Below are 24485 nucleotides of genomic sequence, written 5' to 3' on the forward strand. Positions count from 1 at the left end.
TGGGGCACGTCACCGCCGTAGGAGAGTCTATTAGGGATAATTTGTGCACAACTTATGCTGAAGCTAACGCCCCTTTTACTGTACCTGTTTTGAATGCAAGGTGTGTAACCTGCCCATTAGTCGAGCTCTGCATACTTGTGCAGGTAGTCAATTCAGGTGCAGCGTCTGTTTGGAAGCGCTGCCATTTCCTTCTGCTGTACAAAACTTAAGTATACTTCAGGCTAGCTGCCTCCAGGGGTGTCAGCTTTCATTCAAATTTTAGAATTTAGATTAGTGTTAGCACATAATTTGCATCTGATTTGTATTCAAGGTATGTATTTAGCCCCAAGGGGCTGGGCATATCTCTGGAGCTTTCACTTCACTTGCAGCCTGTGCGCGCTGCCCATTGCTTGCTGTCTTTTGAACAAATGTGTATACCATTTATGGCTAGCTGCACCAGGTAAGGATTATGATTTTAATTTTAGACTAGCTAGGGCTCACTGTTGGATATGTTTCACTGTTGAATATGCTTCACTGTTACATTAGTTTGAGGTTTTAACCCTTTTTTTTTCTCTTTTTTGGACAATTTTCATTGTTTGAACATGCTTCACTTTTCTCTCCTGTTGGGGCACGTCACCGCCGTAGGAGAGTCTATTAGGGATAATTTGTGCACAACTTATGCTGAAGCTAACGCCCCTTTTACTGTACCTGTTTTGAATGCAAGGTGTGTAACCTGCCCGTTAGTCGAGCTCTGCATACTTGTGCAGGTAGTCAATTCAGGTGCAGCGTCTGTTTGGAAGCGCTGCCATTTCCTTCTGCTGTACAAAACTTAAGTATACTTCAGGCTAGCTGCCTCCAGGGGTGTCAGCTTGCATTCAAATTTTAGAATTTAGATTAGTGTTAGCACATAATTTGCATCTGATTTGTATTCAAGGTATGTATTTAGCCCCAAGGGGCTGGGCATATCTCTGGAGCTTTCACTTCACTTGCAGCCTGTGCGCGCTGCCCATTGCTTGCTGTCTTTTGAACAAATGTGTATACCATTTATGGCTAGCTGCACCAGGTAAGGATTATGATTTTAATTTTAGACTAGCTAGGGCTCACTGTTGGATATGTTTCACTGTTGAATATGCTTCACTGTTACATTAGTTTGAGGTTTTAACCCTTTTTTTTTCTCTTTTTTGGACAATTTTCATTGTTTGAACATGCTTCACTTTTCTCTCCTGTTGGGGCACGTCACCGCCGTAGGAGAGTCTATTAGGGATAATTTGTGCACAACTTATGCTGAAGCTAACGCCCCTTTTACTGTACCTGTTTTGAATGCAAGGTGTGTAACCTGCCCGTTAGTCGAGCTCTGCATACTTGTGCAGGTAGTCAATTCAGGTGCAGCGTCTGTTTGGAAGCGCTGCCATTTCCTTCTGCTGTACAAAACTTAAGTATACTTCAGGCTAGCTGCCTCCAGGGGTGTCAGCTTGCATTCAAATTTTAGAATTTAGATTAGTGTTAGCACATAATTTGCATCTGATTTGTATTCAAGGTATGTATTTAGCCCCAAGGGGCTGGGCATATCTCTGGAGCTTTCACTTCACTTGCAGCCTGTGCGCGCTGCCCATTGCTTGCTGTCTTTTGAACAAATGTGTATACCATTTATGGCTAGCTGCACCAGGTAAGGATTATGATTTTAATTTTAGACTAGCTAGGGCTCACTGTTGGATATGTTTCACTGTTGAATATGCTTCACTGTTACATTAGTTTGAGGTTTTAACCCTTTTTTTTTCTCTTTTTTGGACAATTTTCATTGTTTGAACATGCTTCACTTTTCTCTCCTGTTGGGGCACGTCACCGCCGTAGGAGAGTCTATTAGGGATAATTTGTGCACAACTTATGCTGAAGCTAACGCCCCTTTTACTGTACCTGTTTTGAATGCAAGGTGTGTAACCTGCCCGTTAGTCGAGCTCTGCATACTTGTGCAGGTAGTCAATTCAGGTGCAGCGTCTGTTTGGAAGCGCTGCCATTTCCTTCTGCTGTACAAAACTTAAGTATACTTCAGGCTAGCTGCCTCCAGGGGTGTCAGCTTGCATTCAAATTTTAGAATTTAGATTAGTGTTAGCACATAATTTGCATCTGATTTGTATTCAAGGTATGTATTTAGCCCCAAGGGGCTGGGCATATCTCTGGAGCTTTCACTTCACTTGCAGCCTGTGCGCGCTGCCCATTGCTTGCTGTCTTTTGAACAAATGTGTATACCATTTATGGCTAGCTGCACCAGGTAAGGATTATGATTTTAATTTTAGACTAGCTAGGGCTCACTGTTGGATATGTTTCACTGTTGAATATGCTTCACTGTTACATTAGTTTGAGGTTTTAACCCTTTTTTTTTCTCTTTTTTGGACAATTTTCATTGTTTGAACATGCTTCACTTTTCTCTCCTGTTGGGGCACGTCACCGCCGTAGGAGAGTCTATTAGGGATAATTTGTGCACAACTTATGCTGAAGCTAACGCCCCTTTTACTGTACCTGTTTTGAATGCAAGGTGTGTAACCTGCCCGTTAGTCGAGCTCTGCATACTTGTGCAGGTAGTCAATTCAGGTGCAGCGTCTGTTTGGAAGCGCTGCCATTTCCTTCTGCTGTACAAAACTTAAGTATACTTCAGGCTAGCTGCCTCCAGGGGTGTCAGCTTTCATTCAAATTTTAGAATTTAGATTAGTGTTAGCACATAATTTGCATCTGATTTGTATTCAAGGTATGTATTTAGCCCCAAGGGGCTGGGCATATCTCTGGAGCTTTCACTTCACTTGCAGCCTGTGCGCGCTGCCCATTGCTTGCTGTCTTTTGAACAAATGTGTATACCATTTATGGCTAGCTGCACCAGGTAAGGATTATGATTTTAATTTTAGACTAGCTAGGGCTCACTGTTGGATATGTTTCACTGTTGAATATGCTTCACTGTTACATTAGTTTGAGGTTTTAACCCTTTTTTTCCTCTTTTTTGGACAATTTTCATTGTTTGAACATGCTTCACTTTTCTTTCCTGTTGGGGCACGTCACCGCCGTAGGAGAGTCTATTAGGGATAATTTGTGCACAACTTATGCTGAAGCTAACGCCCCTTTTACTGTACCTGTTTTGAATGCAAGGTGTGTAACCTGCCCGTTAGTCGAGCTCTGCATACTTGTGCAGGTAGTCAATTCAGGTGCAGCGTCTGTTTGGAAGCGCTGCCATTTCCTTCTGCTGTACAAAACTTAAGTATACTTCAGGCTAGCTGCCTCCAGGGGTGTCAGCTTGCAATTTAAATTTTAGAATTTAGATTAGTGTTAGCACATAATTTGCATCTGATTTGTATTCAAGGTATGTATTTAGCCCCAAGGGGCTGGGCATATCTCTGGAGCTTTCACTTCACTTGCAGCCTGTGCGCGCTGCCCATTGCTTGCTGTCTTTTGAACAAATGTGTATACCATTTATGGCTAGCTGCACCAGGTAAGGATTATGATTTTAATTTTAGACTAGCTAGGGCTCACTGTTGGATATGTTTCACTGTTGAATATGCTTCACTGTTACATTAGTTTGAGGTTTTAACCCTTTTTTTTCTCTTTTTTGGACAATTTTCATTGTTTGAACATGCTTCACTTTTCCCTCCTGTTGGGGCACGTCACCGCCGTAGGAGAGTCTATTAGGGATAATTTGTGCACAACTTATGCTGAAGCTAACGCCCCTTTTACTGTACCTGTTTTGAATGCAAGGTGTGTAACCTGCCCGTTAGTCGAGCTCTGCATACTTGTGCAGGTAGTCAATTCAGGTGCAGCGTCTGTTTGGAAGCGCTGCCATTTCCTTCTGCTGTACAAAACTTAAGTATACTTCAGGCTAGCTGCCTCCAGGGGTGTCAGCTTGCAATTTAAATTTTAGAATTTAGATTAGTGTTAGCACATAATTTGCATCTGATTTGTATTCAAGGTATGTATTTAGCCCCAAGGGGCTGGGCATATCTCTGGAGCTTTCACTTCACTTGCAGCCTGTGCGCGCTGCCCATTGCTTGCTGTCTTTTGAACAAATGTGTATACCATTTATGGCTAGCTGCACCAGGTAAGGATTATGATTTTAATTTTAGACTAGCTAGGGCTCACTGTTGGATATGTTTCACTGTTGAATATGCTTCACTGTTACATTAGTTTGAGGTTTTAACCCTTTTTTTTTCTCTTTTTTGGATAATTTTCATTGTTTGAACATGCTTCACTTTTCTCTCCTGTTGGGGCACGTCACCGCCGTAGGAGAGTCTATTAGGGATAATTTGTGCACAACTTATGCTGAAGCTAACGCCCCTTTTACTGTACCTGTTTTGAATGCAAGGTGTGTAACCTGCCCGTTAGTCGAGCTCTGCATACTTGTGCAGGTAGTCAATTCAGGTGCAGCGTCTGTTTGGAAGCGCTGCCATTTCCTTCTGCTGTACAAAACTTAAGTATACTTCAAGGCTAGCTGCCTCCAGGGGTGTCAGCTTGCAATTTAAATTTTAGAATTTAGATTAGTGTTAGCACATAATTTGCATCTGATTTGTATTCAAGGTATGTATTTAGCCCCAAGGGGCTGGGCATATCTCTGGAGCTTTCACTTCACTTGCAGCCTGTGCGCGCTGCCCATTGCTTGCTGTCTTTTGAACAAATGTGTATACCATTTATGGCTAGCTGCACCAGGTAAGGATTATGATTTTAATTTTAGACTAGCTAGGGCTCACTGTTGGATATGTTTCACTGTTGAATATGCTTCACTGTTACATTAGTTTGAGGTTTTAACCCTTTTTTTTCTCTTTTTTGGACAATTTTCATTGTTTGAACATGCTTCACTTTTTTCTCCTGTTGGGGCACGTCACCGCCGTAGGAGAGTCTATTAGGGATAATTTGTGCACAACTTATGCTGAAGCTAACGCCCCTTTTACTGTACCTGTTTTGAATGCAAGGTGTGTAACCTGCCCGTTAGTCGAGCTCTGCATACTTGTGCAGGTAGTCAATTCAGGTGCAGCGTCTGTTTGGAAGCGCTGCCATTTCCTTCTGCTGTACAAAACTTAAGTATACTTCAGGCTAGCTGCCTCCAGGGGTGTCAGCTTGCATTCAAATTTTAGAATTTAGATTAGTGTTAGCACATAATTTGCATCTGATTTGTATTCAAGGTATGTATTTAGCCCCAAGGGGCTGGGCATATCTCTGGAGCTTTCACTTCACTTGCAGCCTGTGCGCGCTGCTCATTGCTTGCTGTCTTTTGAACAAATGTGTATACCATTTATGGCTAGCTGCACCAGGTAAGGATTATGATTTTAATTTTAGACTAGCTAGGGCTCACTGTTGGATATGTTTCACTGTTGAATATGCTTCACTGTTACATTAGTTTGAGGTTTTAACCCTTTTTTTTCTCTTTTTTGGACAATTTTCATTGTTTGAACATGCTTCACTTTTCTCTCCTGTTGGGGCACGTCACCGCCGTAGGAGAGTCTATTAGGGATAATTTGTGCACAACTTATGCTGAAGCTAACGCCCCTTTTACTGTACCTGTTTTGAATGCAAGGTGTGTAACCTGCCCGTTAGTCGAGCTCTGCATACTTGTGCAGGTAGTCAATTCAGGTGCAGCGTCTGTTTGGAAGCGCTGCCATTTCCTTCTGCTGTACAAAACTTAAGTATACTTCAGGCTAGCTGCCTCCAGGGGTGTCAGCTTTCATTCAAATTTTAGAATTTAGATTAGTGTTAGCACATAATTTGCATCTGATTTGTATTCAAGGTATGTATTTAGCCCCAAGGGGCTGGGCATATCTCTGGAGCTTTCACTTCACTTGCAGCCTGTGCGCGCTGCCCATTGCTTGCTGTCTTTTGAACAAATGTGTATACCATTTATGGCTAGCTGCACCAGGTAAGGATTATGATTTTAATTTTAGACTAGCTAGGGCTCACTGTTGGATATGTTTCACTGTTGAATATGCTTCACTGTTACATTAGTTTGAGGTTTTAACCCTTTTTTTTTTCTCTTTTTTGGACAATTTTCATTGTTTGAACATGCTTCACTTTTCTCTCCTGTTGGGGCACGTCACCGCCGTAGGAGAGTCTATTAGGGATAATTTGTGCACAACTTATGCTGAAGCTAACGCCCCTTTTACTGTACCTGTTTTGAATGCAAGGTGTGTAACCTGCCCGTTAGTCGAGCTCTGCATACTTGTGCAGGTAGTCAATTCAGGTGCAGCGTCTGTTTGGAAGCGCTGCCATTTCCTTCTGCTGTACAAAACTTAAGTATACTTCAGGCTAGCTGCCTCCAGGGGTGTCAGCTTGCATTCAAATTTTAGAATTTAGATTAGTGTTAGCACATAATTTGCATCTGATTTGTATTCAAGGTATGTATTTAGCCCCAAGGGGCTGGGCATATCTCTGGAGCTTTCACTTCACTTGCAGCCTGTGCGCGCTGCCCATTGCTTGCTGTCTTTTGAACAAATGTGTATACCATTTATGGCTAGCTGCACCAGGTAAGGATTATGATTTTAATTTTAGACTAGCTAGGGCTCACTGTTGGATATGTTTCACTGTTGAATATGCTTCACTGTTACATTAGTTTGAGGTTTTAACCCTTTTTTTTTCTCTTTTTTGGACAATTTTCATTGTTTGAACATGCTTCACTTTTCTCTCCTGTTGGGGCACGTCACCGCCGTAGGAGAGTCTATTAGGGATAATTTGTGCACAACTTATGTTGAAGCTAACGCCCCTTTTACTGTACCTGTTTTGAATGCAAGGTGTGTAACCTGCCCGTTAGTCGAGCTCTGCATACTTGTGCAGGTAGTCAATTCAGGTGCAGCGTCTGTTTGGAAGCGCTGCCATTTCCTTCTGCTGTACAAAACTTAAGTATACTTCAGGCTAGCTGCCTCCAGGGGTGTCAGCTTTCATTCAAATTTTAGAATTTAGATTAGTGTTAGCACATAATTTGCATCTGATTTGTATTCAAGGTATGTATTTAGCCCCAAGGGGCTGGGCATATCTCTGGAGCTTTCACTTCACTTGCAGCCTGTGCGCGCTGCCCATTGCTTGCTGTCTTTTGAACAAATGTGTATACCATTTATGGCTAGCTGCACCAGGTAAGGATTATGATTTTAATTTTAGACTAGCTAGGGCTCACTGTTGGATATGTTTCACTGTTGAATATGCTTCACTGTTACATTAGTTTGAGGTTTTAACCCTTTTTTTTTTCTCTTTTTTGGACAATTTTCATTGTTTGAACATGCTTCACTTTTCTCTCCTGTTGGGGCACGTCACCGCCGTAGGAGAGTCTATTAGGGATAATTTGTGCACAACTTATGCTGAAGCTAACGCCCCTTTTACTGTACCTGTTTTGAATGCAAGGTGTGTAACCTGCCCGTTAGTCGAGCTCTGCATACTTGTGCAGGTAGTCAATTCAGGTGCAGCGTCTGTTTGGAAGCGCTGCCATTTCCTTCTGCTGTACAAAACTTAAGTATACTTCAGGCTAGCTGCCTCCAGGGGTGTCAGCTTGCATTCAAATTTTAGAATTTAGATTAGTGTTAGCACATAATTTGCATCTGATTTGTATTCAAGGTATGTATTTAGCCCCAAGGGGCTGGGCATATCTCTGGAGCTTTCACTTCACTTGCAGCCTGTGCGCGCTGCCCATTGCTTGCTGTCTTTTGAACAAATGTGTATACCATTTATGGCTAGCTGCACCAGGTAAGGATTATGATTTTAATTTTAGACTAGCTAGGGCTCACTGTTGGATATGTTTCACTGTTGAATATGCTTCACTGTTACATTAGTTTGAGGTTTTAACCCTTTTTTTTTCTCTTTTTTGGACAATTTTCATTGTTTGAACATGCTTCACTTTTCTCTCCTGTTGGGGCATGTCACCGCCGTAGGAGAGTCTATTAGGGATAATTTGTGCACAACTTATGCTGAAGCTAACGCCCCTTTTACTGTACCTGTTTTGAATGCAAGGTGTGTAACCTGCCCGTTAGTCGAGCTCTGCATACTTGTGCAGGTAGTCAATTCAGGTGCAGCGTCTGTTTGGAAGCGCTGCCATTTCCTTCTGCTGTACAAAACTTAAGTATACTTCAGGCTAGCTGCCTCCAGGGGTGTCAGCTTGCATTCAAATTTTAGAATTTAGATTAGTGTTAGCACATAATTTGCATCTGATTTGTATTCAAGGTATGTATTTAGCCCCAAGGGGCTGGGCATATCTCTGGAGCTTTCACTTCACTTGCAGCCTGTGCGCGCTGCCCATTGCTTGCTGTCTTTTTTTTAAATTTTGTTTTTATTTTTTATAATTTTAAACAATGTGCAAGCCTAAACCTCTAACGCAAGCTAGTTGTAAAATTAAAGATAACCTAAAGCAAGAGGTTGAAATATGTAGAGGGTAAAATATTTACTTCCTTTTATATAAACCAGTTGCATGCCAGAAATATCATATCTGCATGCTTGTTCTGGGTCTATGGATACAAGTATCAGAGGCAGGGGATCAGCAGGATTGCCATGCAACTGGTATTGTTTAAAATTAAATAACAAACAGGGAAGAATCTATCCAGGGCTGCAGATAGGGCATCATAAATGAGAAGTGTATGGGGCCCCAGGAGTTCTGGGGCCCAGCCAGGGTGGGCCTACCATGAAGCAAACTGAAGCACATGAAGTTACTTACCAGACTCTTGATCAGAGCTGCAAGTTCTGAGGGGGATGCTTGCTGGTATGATATGAATGTCATTCAACAGTAAACTAGCACCAGCACAGCACACAGACATTGCTGTCTCTCACACCATTTACGATCGTAAATAATCACAAGGTAATTATAGATTGTTCCCATAATTGGGTCAATTAGTGGAATTTCTCCCTATAGATCGTAAAATGCAACTTTTAAATTGATTATATTTCTCTTCCAACTGACCATAGAATTGTTTTACATCGATTTTAACCACTCACTGCACAGTTGTACCGTTAATGGGCACTTTTATATGCTGGTGGCAACAGATTTTGACTGAAGTGATTGAATCGTCCAGAAAAAAAACAACATATGTCTGTACCTTGGTTTAGACTGTTCTGGCAGTGAAGGAGTCAGTCTCGCCATACCATAAGCTGTTCAAGTGCAGCCCTATTGTGCTATAGATCATATATCACTATGAGTCAGCCCTTCCTACAGTTTTTTTTCCATTTTACTGAAGGGAGGGATAATCCACATGGGGTTTCTTCCTGTAGAAGTTTGTTGACAGAAAACAATTCAGACCTTGTGAGGAAGGGCAGACCCAAAGATAATGTAACTTTGTGATTGTATAGGGGCCTCTCCTCTATACCTCAATTGGCCTTTGCATTGATTAAGTCAGCAAAAGCGAAAAAACCTTTTCTAAAATGACAATTTTAGAAAGTTGCTTTAGGCTGGATTCATACTGTGTGCGTTGCATAATGCATCCGTTATAATGAGTGTGAACTGCAATGGGGACTAGACATGGAGGTTAATTCAAAGCCTACATACAGCAAGTTAAAATAACATGATCCATTACAATGCAGAGATGTGAACAGGCCCATTGAATAGTATGGGCAGCAAGTTGACATGCACAATTATTTTTGTCTTAGGCCTCTTTCACATGGGGTGTTGAACTGCACATTTGTCACCAAGCGTCTGCTGTTTAATGCAGCTGAATGAAAATGTGTGTAACCCTATGTGTGACACACAGTGCAGTTCCCGGGCATTATAAGACTACATCATAATGCAGCTGTGTGCAGCTATGTCAAGATGTGACTCAATGCAGTAGTCGCTTCTGCCCCTGCTGAGCACAAGCATGTGCCCAGTTTGTGCACAGGAGCGCCTAACAGGTGCTGAATTCACTGTCTTCAGTCTCTGGTATAAAAGTGGACTACTTTTTGGGTGGATCTTTCTCTTGGGTTGGGAGTTGATAATATGGTATCTGATGATTGGATTGGATGACTGGAACAGCAATGCATTTGCAGTATGCCAGCAATGCACATAGCAGTGCCTTGTGTGCAGAAATTAATGTGCTGCTGTTTCATCCATTTGCACAACATCTGGAGGGAGTAAGGGCCCGCTTCCACTTGTGCGGTGGGAATCGCCGCGGTAAAAATTTGCATGCGGATGCGAATTTTGCATGCAGTTATATGCGAATTTTCATTCAAATTCGCATACGATTTTGCATGAATGACGATGTATGCGAATTTAACCATGGCAGAGCCTGTGTGCTTTTTCATTGATTCCATGCGAAATGTTATGCAAATTTGCATGAAAATTCGTATACCAATACCGCATGCAAATTCCCTATTAAATACATTGTTTGCGATTCGCATAGCGGTATGCGGTATGCGAATTCTGATGGCTCTGCTGTGCAGAAAAACGCAAAGGAATCCTGACAAGTGGAAACAGTCCCATCCACTTGTATTGGCTATGCGAATTCGCATGCGTAAAACGCATACGAATTCGCGATAGTGGAAACGGGCCCTAATAGAGAGACCTTACCAGCACATCCACTGTAAACCACATGCCAAATCAGGGGCTTCATGCAGCATTTTTAAAACTTTATGTGTGCACTTGCATACTTGCATTTGGTTTAAATTCTACTCGTAAGTCGTTAACGAATCGCTTTTGAGGGAGCCGTTTGCATCATGCCTTGGCAGTACTATAGCCTGCAGTGTCAATGTTAAAAATGAACTAAGGTTAGCCACACATACTATCTGCATGTGTAACTATTTGATGATGTTCTCAACTCCTATTTAATAAGAGGGTGAATGGATTGTATAATTTGGATATACGTTTTAGGTAGGCCAATCGCACTTTATAAAAGTTATAAGATTGTACAAACATTAATCAAACATTATGATGTGTGTCCAGCCTGACAAGCCTTTACTGGGCTTTTACCAGATTTTCTGAAACACGTGGAGCAGAAGGGGTACTTATAGAAGACAGATCTTGCAAATTATTTGTGTAACTTATCAGACCAAGTCCTACACCAGTGAAATGATTGACTCAAGCATACAACCATTAATCGCTGCCATACATCTTACTAAAGAAATAGAATTCAGACAGAAGTAGTCATTATGATAAACTGTGCAGATTACAATATGTGTGGTCAAGGGACTTTAAAGGGAAGGTTCAAGCAAAAAAAAAAAAATGAGATTCACTTACCTGGGGCTTCTACCAGCCCCATGTAGCCATCCTGTGCCCTCGTAGTCACTCACTGCTGCTCCAGTTCCCCGCTGGCAGCTTTCTGACCTCGGAGGTCAGGGCCACATTGCATACATTTTTACGCATTCCAGCTAGTGCAGGAACAAAAATTTACGCGTTTCACCACTAACGCGTAAAAATGTATGTGTTAATGTTCCTGCACTAGCGGGAATGTGTAAAAATGTATGCAATGTGGCCCTGACCTCCGAGGTCAGAAAGCTGCCAGCGGGGAACTGGAGCAGCAGTGAGTGACTACGAGGGCACAGGATGGCTGCATGGGGCTGGTAGAAGCCCCAGGTAAGTGAATCTCATTTTTTTTTTTTGCTTGGACCTTCCCTTTAAGTGATGAAGTATGGGAACAGACCTCTCAGTGAAGATACACTTGTTTCTGAATAAGATAAACTTATAGAACTGAAATTCTTCCACAGAGTGCAACTTTACCATACAAACTACCGGTAACTCCTAAGCTGAATACAGTAAATAAATGCCAGCAAATCCTAACATTTACTCTGTGTCATAAAGGTAAAGGATCCTCTGTCAATAGAAAATAGCAGAAACACCTATGATCTTGGCAGTATATATACAGTTCTGCCTATTTCCAGTACAATATGGCCTATAAAGTAGACTACATTTTATAAGGTCTGGAAGAGTTTGGTAAACAATATTTTAGAAAATAGATTACCTGTAGAAGCAAATATTGCACATTGATGTAACAATCAATTATGATGATTCTTCTAGAACATACATGTCAAGCTCTGGTCTGTGGCGCAAATGTGGCCCGCAGTGCCATGAACTTTGGCAAGCAAATGGTTTCTTCACTTTGCATTATGTTTGGCCAATATAACTAAGTGCTGAAACTATGGAGAGAAGAAGGGGAGGCGCAAGAGGGATGACACAAGCGAAACAGCTTGCCGTGACTCAGTATAGCACAGTGTATAGAACGACGCAGCATGTGCACGTCACTTAGTGATGTGTAGGAATGGTTTGAAATGTCGATTTCCAATTCCATAGGATTTCTAATTTCTGTTTTCAGAGGAGTCTTTTTTTTTGGGGGGGGGGGGTCATCTTTTGCATTCTCTGCCCAACTACTTCCGAGTTGACTCTGTTGCTCTCATGTGCATAGTTATATGTAACTTACTGTACTGAGCAAACATGGCATCATGGCTGTGTGTCATACTTACACACAGCATTAATTTTGTTTATACACTAATGAGTTTGGTACAAGCGGCACCCGGCCAATAGTTTTGATATCGGTAATTGTATATTACCAATATTGTACTATTTAAAACGTTATGCTTGTGTCAAACTTCTTCACTTATCCCTCTTCTCACACTAACTTTTCTATTACTGTCACACCTAACACTAGCCTTACTGTGACTACACCTAATACTAACCTCACTGCTGCTACACCCAACACTAACCCTACTACTAGTACCAATATACCTAACACTAATCGCACTCCTGCTACGCTGCACCTAATACTAACCCTCCTATTACCACTACACCGAACAGTAACCTTCTTTCCACTACACCTTACACTAACTATCGATAAAGTACCCCTTACTATTCCCCATAGCTGTTGGGCCACCACTTGCCATGTTTTTATAGCTGTATCGCTGCCGCTTGCTAGAGCCATGCCAAAACTGACCACTTCCGGTCATTAACACTGCAGGCTATAGTACTACATGGTTGTGACTAGAGCCAACGCATTAAAAGTAAGCGCTTTGCTCACAAGTGCTTTTCTCTTTTCCTATTTTCCCACCATCTGGTTTAGAGGTTTGATTACCTGTTGAATGTTATGATGTTAAAGCGGAATGAAACCCAGCAATTCTTCTTTGCTCTAAAACATTATTCACAGCATATTTTATACTAATCAGCATTTTTTTTTACTAGAACAGCATTCAAAGGGTTAAACACAGGACAGAAAAGCTCAATACCGGGAAAGCTGGACGCATCCGAACTGTAGATAATGTTATCTTGTGTTTAATTGTATCAAGTGAGGAATGTAAACAAACACTTCTCTGACACTGCGGACTCTCCTGAACACAGTCAGAAAGCATTTCTGCTTATATTTCAAGATTAAAAAAAAAACAGTTATGAATAAAATGCAAAGTCAGCTCTCAGAGCAAAAAAGTGTACTTTGGATTAATTCCTAAATGAATAATAATACTTTTGCACAAAAGCAAATATGATAACCGTATGGCATACAAAAAGTAGGAAAACATGTTTTCATTGAATATTGTGTCAGGGTTTTATACCGCTTTAAAACTAAAATCCTAATATAAAGACACCTGTTAAAAAAGAAGTCATTTTTATTGATGTAGAAGCAGAAAACAAGTGAAAATCGCACAGACCGAAGTAAAGAAAAAATTGGATATATAAAGTAACAACACATCTTAAAAGAAACAAAATGTACAAATGATGAAAACAAAAATATTTTCTTTTCTTTTAAACCTTTGTAAATGAAGACTTTTCTATGTATTCACTATCAGTCTGTCTTTCTTATGCCAAAAACCTATTTTAGTTTTTATGATAATTTGAAATAGCACAGGCACCAGTCTACTCGATAAACAACCATTCAGGAGACCTACGGAAATCTATAAGAAAACAGATTTCAGTTATCACTCCACTTTTGAAGAGAGATAGTTTTGGAAGACTGGCTCCATGAAGGGAGACGGGTGATATCCTTTTTAAAATGTTCTTATCAGGATAATATTATTAGTGCTATAAACTTACAAGCATGAAAAGGAAATAAGACTGAAAGCAAAAAGATAATTACATATGTGGTAAACTTATTATAGAGCAGAACTTATCACTTTACAACTTCTTATGTTCTGACTTATCTCTGCACTTTCCATTTCCAAAATGTCAGTTTGCCCATATGTGAACAGTGGACCACAGTAACACAGGCGTCTGCATGTCGGGAAAATTGGGGTATCTGCCCTGCCCTGGACGCCCACTGCACCCCTGGCCGCCACTGCCGCCCCCACTGCCAGCATCAGACCTCGATCAGCCAGCGACCAATAGTGCGAGTGCTAGGACCTAGGACACCACACTGATATGCGGAAGTGACATCACTTCCACATATACAGTGTGGTGTGTCCATGCGTCCGCTCTAACTGGTTGGGTTGCCGACTGATACTGAGGTCTGACGCTGGGCTGCTGTGACATGGTGAGTGAGGGGCACCTGCCAATACCTAACTGGGGGTCCCTGTCACTACCTAACCTGGGGGGCACCTGTCACTACCTAATTGGGGGTCCCTGTCACTACCTAACTTGGGGAGTGCCTGTCACTACCTAAACTGGGGAGGATCCCTGTCACTACCTAACCTGGGGGGCCCCTGTCACTACCTAACTGGGGGTCTCTGTCACTACCTAACCTGGGGGGTGCCTGTCACTACCTAAACTGGGGGGGTCCCTTTCACTACCTAACCTGGGGGGCTCCTGTCACTACCTAACCTGGGGGGCTCCTGTCACTACCTAAACCTGGGGGTCCCTGTCCCTACCTAACCTGGGGGGGCTCCTGTCACTACCTAAACTGGGAGTCCCTGTCACTACCTAACCTGCGGGTCTCTGTCACTACCTAAACTGGGGGCCCCTGTCACTACCTAACCTTGGGGGCTCCTGTCACTACCTAAACTGGGGGTTCCTGTCACTACCTAACCTGGGGTGCTCCTGTCACTACCTAAACTGGGGGTCCCTGTCACTACCTAAACTGGGGGTCCCTGTCACTACCTAACCTGGGGCATACCTGTCACTACCTAAACTGGGGGTCCCTGTCACTACCTAAACTGGGGGTCCCTGTCACTACCTAACCTGGGGCATACCTGTCACTACCTAAACTGGGTGTCCCTGTCACTACCTAACCTGGGGGGCACCTGTCACTACCTAAACAGAGGGGCTCCTTTCTCTACCTAAACTGGGGGCTCCTGTCACTACATACACTGGGGGGTCCCTGTCACTACCTGAACTGGGGGTCACCTGTCACTACATACACTGGGAGGCTCCTGTCACTAAATGAGCTGGGGGGCTCCTGTCACTACCTGAACTGGGGGACTCCTGGTGCTACCTAAACTAGGGGTCACCTGTCACTTCCTAAACTATCCAGGCCAGCCAGCCCAACATCACCACCAGCCAACCAGCCCAGAATCACTGTCAAAAAAACCACAGCATCCCCACCAGTCAGGCCAGCATTTACTTCAACCAGCCAAACACAGCCCAGCATCACCGCCAGCCCGGCCACAGCATCACTGCCAGCTCGGCCACAGCATCACCGCCTGCCAGGCATTACCACTAGCCAGGCCATAGCATCACCGCTAGCCAGGCCATAGCATCACCGCCAGCCAGACCATAGCATCACCGCTAGCCAGGCCACAGCATCACCGCCAGCCAGGCCACAGCATCACTGCAAGGCCTTTCAGCCCACACATCATCCCCAATTCATCCAAAAACAGTATTGCCAGGCCAGCCAGGCAGAGCAGCCAGTAGAGGAGAATTCAGAAGCCAAGCCAGCCAGCCAGCCCAGCATCACCACCAGCCAACCAGCCCAGAATAACTGTCAAAAAGGCCACAGCATCACCACCAGTCAGGCCAGCATTTACTTCAACCAGCCAAACACAGCCCAGCATCACCGCCAGCCAACCCAGCCACAGCATCACCACCAGCCAACCCAGCCACAGCATCACCACTAGCCTGGCCACAGCATCGCCGCCAGCCAGGCCACAGCATCACCGCCAGCCAGGCCATAGCATCACCGCCGGCCAGGCCACAGCATCACCGCCAGCCAGGCCACAGCACCACCGCCAGCCAGGCCACAGCACCGCCGCCAGCCAGGCCACAGCATCACTGCAAGGCCTTTCAGCCCACACATCATCCCCAATCCAGCCAAAAACAGTATTGCCATTCCAGCCAGGCACAGCAGACAGTAGAGGATAATTCAGAAGCCAGTTGAGAGGTGTCTACCATATTAAGGGGGCATTCTGCCTATTTATGTGAAATGCTGTCTATTTATGTGACTGCTGAATTTGTCTTGTTGGGGGCCTCATGATTGCTGAATTTGTATTGTTGGAGGCCTCATGATTTGTTGGGATGCCTCAAGATTGCTGAATTTGTCATGTTGGGGGCCTCATGATTGCTGAATTTGTCTTGTTGGGGGCCTCATGATTCCTGAATTTGTCTTGACGGGGGGCTTGTGGTTGCGGAATTTGTCTTGTTGGGGGTCACATGATTGTTAACTGCAAGACTATGGGAAAAGCTGAATCATCATCATATGAGACAATAGCATTAAACCTACTTTTTTAGCTTTTTAAAACAGAAAATTAAAACTGGAAGGTTCTAAAAAATAAATACATTTTTCAGGAGTAGGATGGATGAAATTGTTTATCTTCACAGTTTATTTTCAACTTGGATTTTCCATAATGTTCATGTATGAGTTACAACTTTGTACATAGTTTAATCTGCTGTTGCCACTTTGCGATAAATAAGTGACTTTTGGGTTGCAGTTTGGGCACTCAGCCTCCAAAAGGTTCGCCACCACCAGGGCCGGGCCGAGGCATAGGCTGGAGAGGCTCCAGCCTCAGGGCGCAGTGTAGGAGGGGGCGCACAATTCATTCAGCTGTCATTCCTAATTGTGTTTGAAGCAGAAAGAAATAAGAAAAGGGGATACATAGCAGTGACTGCAAGCCAGATAACTAGATATTAAGGTGTTGGAGAGGTTGTGGACCCTGTGGCACCTCTTAGTCTAATAGCAATCGGTGTGTGACGGCTGGGGTGGCAGGGATGGAGGGGCGCACTTTGGTGTCTCAGCCTTGGGTGCTGGAGGACCTTGTCCCGCCTCTGGCCACCACTGTCCTAATCTAATGTCCCACCATTGCTTAGTTCATGTAAATTTGTCTCCACCTGTGACCACACCCACATTCTGGTCCATGGTCACACCCATTTCTCGGCGCGGCAACGTAACAACGTACAGCTTCTACCCCACCTTTTCCTCCCCCCCACCCCCCGGAAAATTTTCTGCGGATGCCCATGCACAGTAATAATTGATTTCTCCTTTGCACCTCAATGTACATACACAGATGGACATTTACACACCTCTGTTGCTATTAACAGATCAGAAGAAAATTACTACTGATTTCTGCAAACCTTCTGCTCCCAACTGCTGGGCAGCCAATAAACTGCTCCTTCCTCAGACCACACAGTCACCACAAGCTGGCAAATTAATGCCTGATTTGCCCCATTGGAGCACTATTCCTACCACATAAACCCATTCATTGCTTCCATCCATATGAACATTTCACCATACTTTTACTTGGAAGCCCACTGACTCCCATAGACAACAAAAAAATGATTCTTAGGCATGTTCAGGGGGAAACGGTGAATTGGGGCCATACGGGTCACCCAATCTATCAATTCCCAGTCCATACAGTTCTCTAGAATTCTATGCATACCTTGTGCACTCCCACACTTTGGTCACCGGTACTCTATTTGCTACCACCTGCCTCAGCGCACTCCAAAATCCACTCACTTATCTCACCCACCCCCAATGACTTCCTGGTCAAATTTGTAAACACTCCAGTTTTGTGGTGTGGTCAGTTCCAATTATTATCCAGTTCTACTCCTTCCAAACTTGTGCTTATCCAATATATTTAACTTATTCTAACTATCCTAGTGCATGGTCCAGTATTCATCTGTTCTAAATTGCCACTAATTATCTACCATCCCTCTTAGATGGCCTAACCCCACACATTCCTGCTGCTTTTCACATGGGCTACCAAAACTATGGTCTGTACTTCCATCTGTTCTGTTTTCCTCAGTCTGTGCACTCCTGCACCATGCTCACATGCTGTATACCACAGACAGTCATTAATGCCTTTCCTGCACCTTTTTCACCTCTTTTTACACTCCCACAGCTTGGCTCTTACCAAAAACCTATTTGTATCACCCAACCACACTGTCTATTCTTCCCTCAGCCCACTCTCCACCTACACATTCCACTTATGTGCCCCCCCCACCCTTCCAATTACCGTCCCTAAGTAGCCAGGATACTGTCTACACGCCTACCAACCTCGTCATCTGATCCCCCTGTCATGGCCTACCACTCTGACCACCTTCCCATATTAAAATATTTCATCAATTGGTCCTACCACCAACACTGGTTTGCCTCACCTTACTTGCATGCTATTCAGCTTCCACTGTGTGTCATTTCTTCTGTGCCACCATCCTCCATGTGAGCTTCCCTGCCCTACCAACCTCTACAGTGTAACGCCCACCATCCCTCTCAACCCTAATGTGTACCTTTTACCTCAATATCACCTGTTCAAACATTCCACTTTTTGACACCCAAATAGGCACCAATTTGCAATTACTTAATAGAGCAAGCTTCAGATTTTTGTGTCTGACTTTTTTTCTTGTTTGTGTGCGTGAATCTCAGGCAAATATTCCCAGAAATACTGTCTTACCTGCTAAAACTGTACGATTCTGTAACGCCAACTTTGTGATTCAACGAGCTTGACAAGCCAACCAGGGGGGAGGGGGGGAGAAACACACAAGAAAAAAATCATAGTGAATGACTAGTTTAATATCAATATCAAAGCGCAATAGCAATTATCTTATAAAATGCATTGGAGTGCGCCACATTTAGGCCTGGCGGGCCTGTTCATAGTCTCTATTCCATAATGCAAAGCGCACATCCACATTCATAAAGTTCATTCATTTGTAACTTCACAACTTCTGCATGACGATATCCTCCACCATTAGCACCCTTCTGTGAATAGACTCACCTGATATCTCTGACCACTGTTAGACTGGTCAGATATGCACAATATCCAGGTAGCCTTGGAGCCTCAGGTTCCTGGTGCCTCTGCTGTTATGGATATTCTGTGTCATGCAGATCTCACTACTCCATATCTTGCTGCAAAGTTACCCCTTCTGCAGCTTGGTGTGGCTGGTGGAGGATCTGGCTGGGAATAGAGGGATGTCAGAGCTGTGCAGGCATACATGACTGGTCAGATATGCACAATATCCAGGTAGCCTTGGAGCCTCAGGTTCCTGGTGCCTCTGCTGTTATGGATATTCTGTGTCATGCAGATCTCACTACTCCATATCTTGCTGCAAAGTTACCCCTTCTGCAGCTTGGTGTGGCTGGTGGAGGATCTGGCTGGGAATAGAGGGATGTCAGAGCTGTGCAGGCATACATGACTGGTCAGATATGCACAATATCCAGGTAGCCTTAGAGCCTCAGGTTCCTGGTGCCTCTGCTGTTATGGATACTCTGTGTCATGCAGATTTCAATATTCCATATCTTGTTGCAAAGTTACCTAAAAGAAAACATATTTCTCTGGTTTATTTGACTGTTGGTCTTTCTCCTTTATTTATCAGGCTCAATAACATATTCGCTGGACTGGTTGCTTCCAGTGTTCTGATAAATGCTTGATTGTGAATGGCACTTGCATTAGTGCCTTCTCACAGATCTCCAGATGTTCATCAGTGCTGCTGACTGAAAGGGTCACCTGAGACGTACTTTTAGGCGAGTTCACGGATACTCGTGAAGCTCAGCCAGCACTCTTTGTTTTCTTTGAGGTAACTTTGCAACAAGATATGGAATATTGAAATCTGCATGATACAGAGTATCCATAACAGCAGAGGCACCAGGAACCTGAGGCTCCAAATCTACCTGGATATTGTGCATATCTGACCAGTCTAAAGGTCCGTACACACGCCGGACCACAGGCAATGACAAGTCCGTCGTCACCTCCCGCTGGGTGGGCGTTCCAGCGACAGCCCGGCGTATCGCTCAGAAACAGCCGTATCAGTCCGCCGACAGACTGTACACACGCCGGACGGTCTGCTGAAAACCCGCCCAGCGGGAGGTGACGACAGACCCGTCGTTGCCTGCAGTTCGGCGTGTGTACGGACCGTAACAGTGGTCGGAGATCTGGTGAGTCTATTCACAGAAGGGTGCTAATGGTGGAGGATATCGTCATGCAGAAGTTGTGAAGTTACAAATAAATGAACTTTATAAATGTGGATGTGCGCTTTGCATTATGGAATAGAGATAGTGACTAATTTAAAGCTGGAAATTTCCCAAACACGTAAAACTCCACTGATCCAGGAAGTCGAAGAGGAGTGAAAAAATCAAAGCATCACCTGGTGATCAGTTACATGGAAGTTGTGTTATTGAACCAGCTGCAAGCTAATTGCTTGTTAGCTAATTGTTTTCATTATTTTTCTCTCCAGGGTCAGTGTACAATTGTACATTAGAATAGTTTTCTGCTCATCAATCATGACAGTTGTCCTGGATAGTGTCCTGGATAGTGGCTGAATAGTGTACTGGTTAAGGGCTCTGCTTCTGACACGGACCAGGGTTTGAATCTCAGCTCTTCCTGTCAGTAAGCCAGCACCTATTCAGTAGGAGACCTTGGGCAAGACTCTGTAACACTGCTACTGCCTACTGAGCGCACCCTAGTGGCTTCAGCTCTGGCACTTTGTGTCTGAAAGGAGAAAAGTGCAATATAAATGTTCTGTGTCTGCCTTAACACCTCAGCAAACACTGGCAGGTGAGGATATGCAGAGTGGATTGGGCACTTCAGCAGCACAGTAATTAACAAGTCGCTGTAAAATTGAGATGTGAGAGGGTAGTAGCACACATAGCAGAATCAGCGGAATTGCAGAAAACATATGCGTTTTTTGTGCATAATAGGGATGATTCACAAAGCTTTTTTACCTTACCTATGTTACATTTTTAAGCTCCCAAAGAGCAAAAATATAATATAATTAAGGTAAGAAAAGTAATATTGAAATTAAGTTAATCAAAAGCAACTCTGAGTGATTTTTTCTTCTTCTAAATGTGCTGAAAGGTTATTTTTATTAATTAGGTGACAAATAAGTCATTTCTGAGAAGTTTTGTGAATAGTGCCCAATGAAAGTCTATGGGCCGCATAAAAAATGCACATCTCTGCCTTATCAATGTGCATTGTTTTTTGAAATGCACGACTTGCTGCATATTTCTGTAAACTGAAAATAGACCAATCACATGAAGGGGAGTCTATTTCCTACTTGTCATTTTATTCTTTAGTTCACCATCCAAAAATAGTATCTGTAGCATTTATGGTGTCTATGGCAAAAATGCAAGACCATCCAAAAGGTATTCTGCACTGTCAGGTATTTACTGTATTTTCTAACAATGGCCATTTTATTCTACGTTCATGGTGGGGTGCTGTGATGTTACAGAGGCAATTTAAGACCTGGGGCCCACTAGAAGTGCTTGGTGATCTATCACTGCAACAGTGGAACCGTACAGAGGTGGTTCTACTTGCAGCATTGTAATCGTTTAGGAGTAATCACATTAATAACCGCAGAGCTAAATCAGGATTGCTTTTAAAATCGCACATTTAAAATCACAGGACTTCTTGGAGCAATTCCTGATTTCCCCAAAAGTGCCACCATTGGATTCCAGCTCTTATGTATAGTATCTCACTGCAACTATCAATCTATGTGAAGTTCAGAGTACATCCGATGCAATGCGTTCCAAGGGACTCCGACATCCTGATGATGCGCATGAAGGGCGTTACAGCATACCATATCATGTGTTAATATTGGCAGTGAAGCATAGTTTTCATTGACTGTATGTGATTCACCAAGCCCTTAATGTGCGTATATACAGTAACAAACCTGACTCTACATGCTACTGCAGCAATATTATGGGTCAGATGCACTTCACGTTTTTTCCATGTTTTCACCTAGGTGATAATTTCACATCTTATCAATTACGTTTCTTTTAAGCCACCAGCAAGCAAGAACATACTAAGGATAATTTTAGCAATACTTTATCACCTAGTTTCTAGTACTTTTTCAATTGCAGATCTGAGACGTATTTCAAACAAAAGATGGAGAGGGCTCGTAGGGTTCGTTTCCATATGCGCACTTTCAGCCGCACTTATGGAAACACGATCGCAGGGACATCAGACTGTCTAATGTTTCCATACATGCGCTGTGACTCACCACTGAATCGCAGTGCATGGTTGCCTGCATTTTGGGGCAACTGAACCCGCGATCCCATTCATTATAATAAATGGCATCGCAAACGCCGCTCCAGGGGGAGTCATGTGCAGCGCAGATGTAACGATTGGTGTAGCAAAACAGGAGTCTGGTTATTGTGTGATCTGCAGTATCACCAATAAGCCAGGCACTATACCTGATTATATGGTGATCTTCAGAATCAACAATAATGCAAGTATAGCTAACAAGGTAATTGCAAAAGTGTTTAGTGCTTGGTGCAACTGTAGTACTGATCAGTTTGGCAGAACCTCTCCAGAGGAGCTGGTGGGTACTATCAGTAATGAACCTCACCAGTGACAAGGGCTCACTGGTGAGTGGAGTGGCCAGACAGATCGGATCGGCAACAGACAGGAATATACAGTACAAAATCGGCAGGCAAGAGGATAGAGATATTTCAGGCAGAGTCAGCAACAGGATCAGATGGGCTAAAGTACAGAATCGTCAAGCGAAAGCGAAGTCAGAAGAGAGCCAGAGTCAAAGACAGGATATCAAGCAATATAACAACAATGATAATAATAAATCCTAGTCTTGTGTGAAATCCCCGGTTTCCTCCCGGATCAAAGCACCCCGGATCTATCTAACGTCTGAGTGCTAACATGAAGCATTTGCAACAGCAGACAGTTTGCAAGTGACTCCAAGCGGCTTAAGAAGCGGAGGAGACCCATCGGCCACGCCCACACCCATCAGCCAATCGGAAACACTGAGAGTCTCCTCTGACGTCAGCCGACCGGCAGGTCAGCTGACGCGCCTCCTCCCCGCATAAAGGTCCTGTCTGTGCGCGTGCGTGACAAAGCCACCCTGTGAGCCACTGACAGTCCCCTCCTCGGCGTGCTAGACGCCGGAGGAACAGGAGAAACGCCCGACAGAGAAACCGAAGAAGCTGGGGGGGTATCCTGACTGCCACAGCTGCATCTCCAGAGACTGTTACAGTTCCCCCCCCCCCCAATTGAGGCGTGGACTCCGGACACGGTCTACCTGGTTTCTCAGGATGTACTTCATGAAACTTTTCCTTAAGTTCCTCCGCATGCATGCGATGCCCTGGTACCCAAGATCTCTCCTCAGGCCCATACCCCTTCCAGTGAACAAGGTACTGTATGGAGTTCCGCACCCGGCTAGGCCACTCCAAAGTCTTCATTTTGTTTTTCTTCAGCCATTCAGAGGTGGATTTGCTGGTATGTTTTGGGTCATTGTCCTGCTGCAGCACCCAAGATCGCTTCAGCTTGAGTTGACAAACAGATGGCCGGACATTCTCCTTCAGGATTTTTTGGTACACAGTAGAATTCATGGTTCCATCTATCACAGCAAGCCTTCCAGGTCCTGAAGCAGCAAAACAACCCCAGACCATCACACTACCACCACCATATTTTACTGTTGGTATGATGTTCTTTTGCTGAAATGCTGTGTTACTTCTACGCCAGATGTAACGGGACACGCACCTTCCAAAAAGTTCAACTTTTTTGTCTCGTCGGTCCACAAGGTATTTTCCCAAAAGTCTTGGCAATCATTGAGATGTTATTTAGCAAAATTGAGACGAGCCTTAATGTTCTTTTTGCTTAAAAGTGGTTTGCGCCTTGGATATCTGCCATGCAGGCCATTTTTGCAAAGTCTCTTTCTTATGGTGGAGTCATGAACACTGACCTTAATTGAGGCAAGTGAGGCCTGCAGTTCTTTAGATGTTGTCCTGGGGTCTTTTGTGGCCTCTCGGATGAGTTTTCTCTGCGCTCTTGGGGTAATTTTGGTCAGCCGGCCACTCCTGGGAAGGTTCATCACTGTTCCATGTTTTTGCCATTTGTGGATAATGGCTCTCACTGTGGTTCGCTGGAGTCCCAAAGCTTTAGAAATGGCTTTATAACCTTTACCAGACTGATAGATTTAAATTACTTTTGTTCTCATTTGTTCCTGCATTTCTTTGGATCTTGGCATGATGTCTAGCTTTTGAGGTGCTTTTGGTCTACTTCTCTGTGTCAGATAGCTCCTATTTAAGTGATTTCTTGATTGAAACAGGTGTGGCAGTAATCAGGCCTGGGGGTGACTACAGAAATTGAACTCAGGTGTCATAAACCACAGTTAAGTTATTTTTTTAACAAGGGGGGGCAATCACTTTTTCACACAGGGCCATGTAGATTTGGAGGTTTTTTTCCTCACTAAATAATAAAAACCATCATTTAAAACTGCATTTTGTGTTCAATTATGTTATCTTATAATAATAACTAATAGTTAACGTTTTTTGATGAGCAGAAACATTTAAGTGTGACAAACATGCAAA

The 24485-nt window shown here is 43.7% G+C and overlaps 1 protein-coding gene across 3 annotated transcripts in view; it reads right to left on the reverse strand.

The window, feature by feature from the left end:
* The window catches only part of LOC137508077 (fibrillin-2-like), a 710315-nt gene that overhangs the window by 410593 nt on the left and 275237 nt on the right, over positions 1-24485 (reverse strand). For all 3 annotated transcript variants that reach the window (XM_068233727.1, XM_068233729.1, XM_068233728.1), the window contains exon 4: positions 18622-18669. The gene's annotated coding sequence lies outside the window, so the exon portion shown is untranslated. The remainder of the gene's footprint in view (positions 1-18621; positions 18670-24485) is intronic.

This window comes from Hyperolius riggenbachi, chromosome 1 (genome assembly GCF_040937935.1).
Source record: "Hyperolius riggenbachi isolate aHypRig1 chromosome 1, aHypRig1.pri, whole genome shotgun sequence".
NCBI lineage: Eukaryota > Metazoa > Chordata > Amphibia > Anura > Hyperoliidae > Hyperolius > Hyperolius riggenbachi.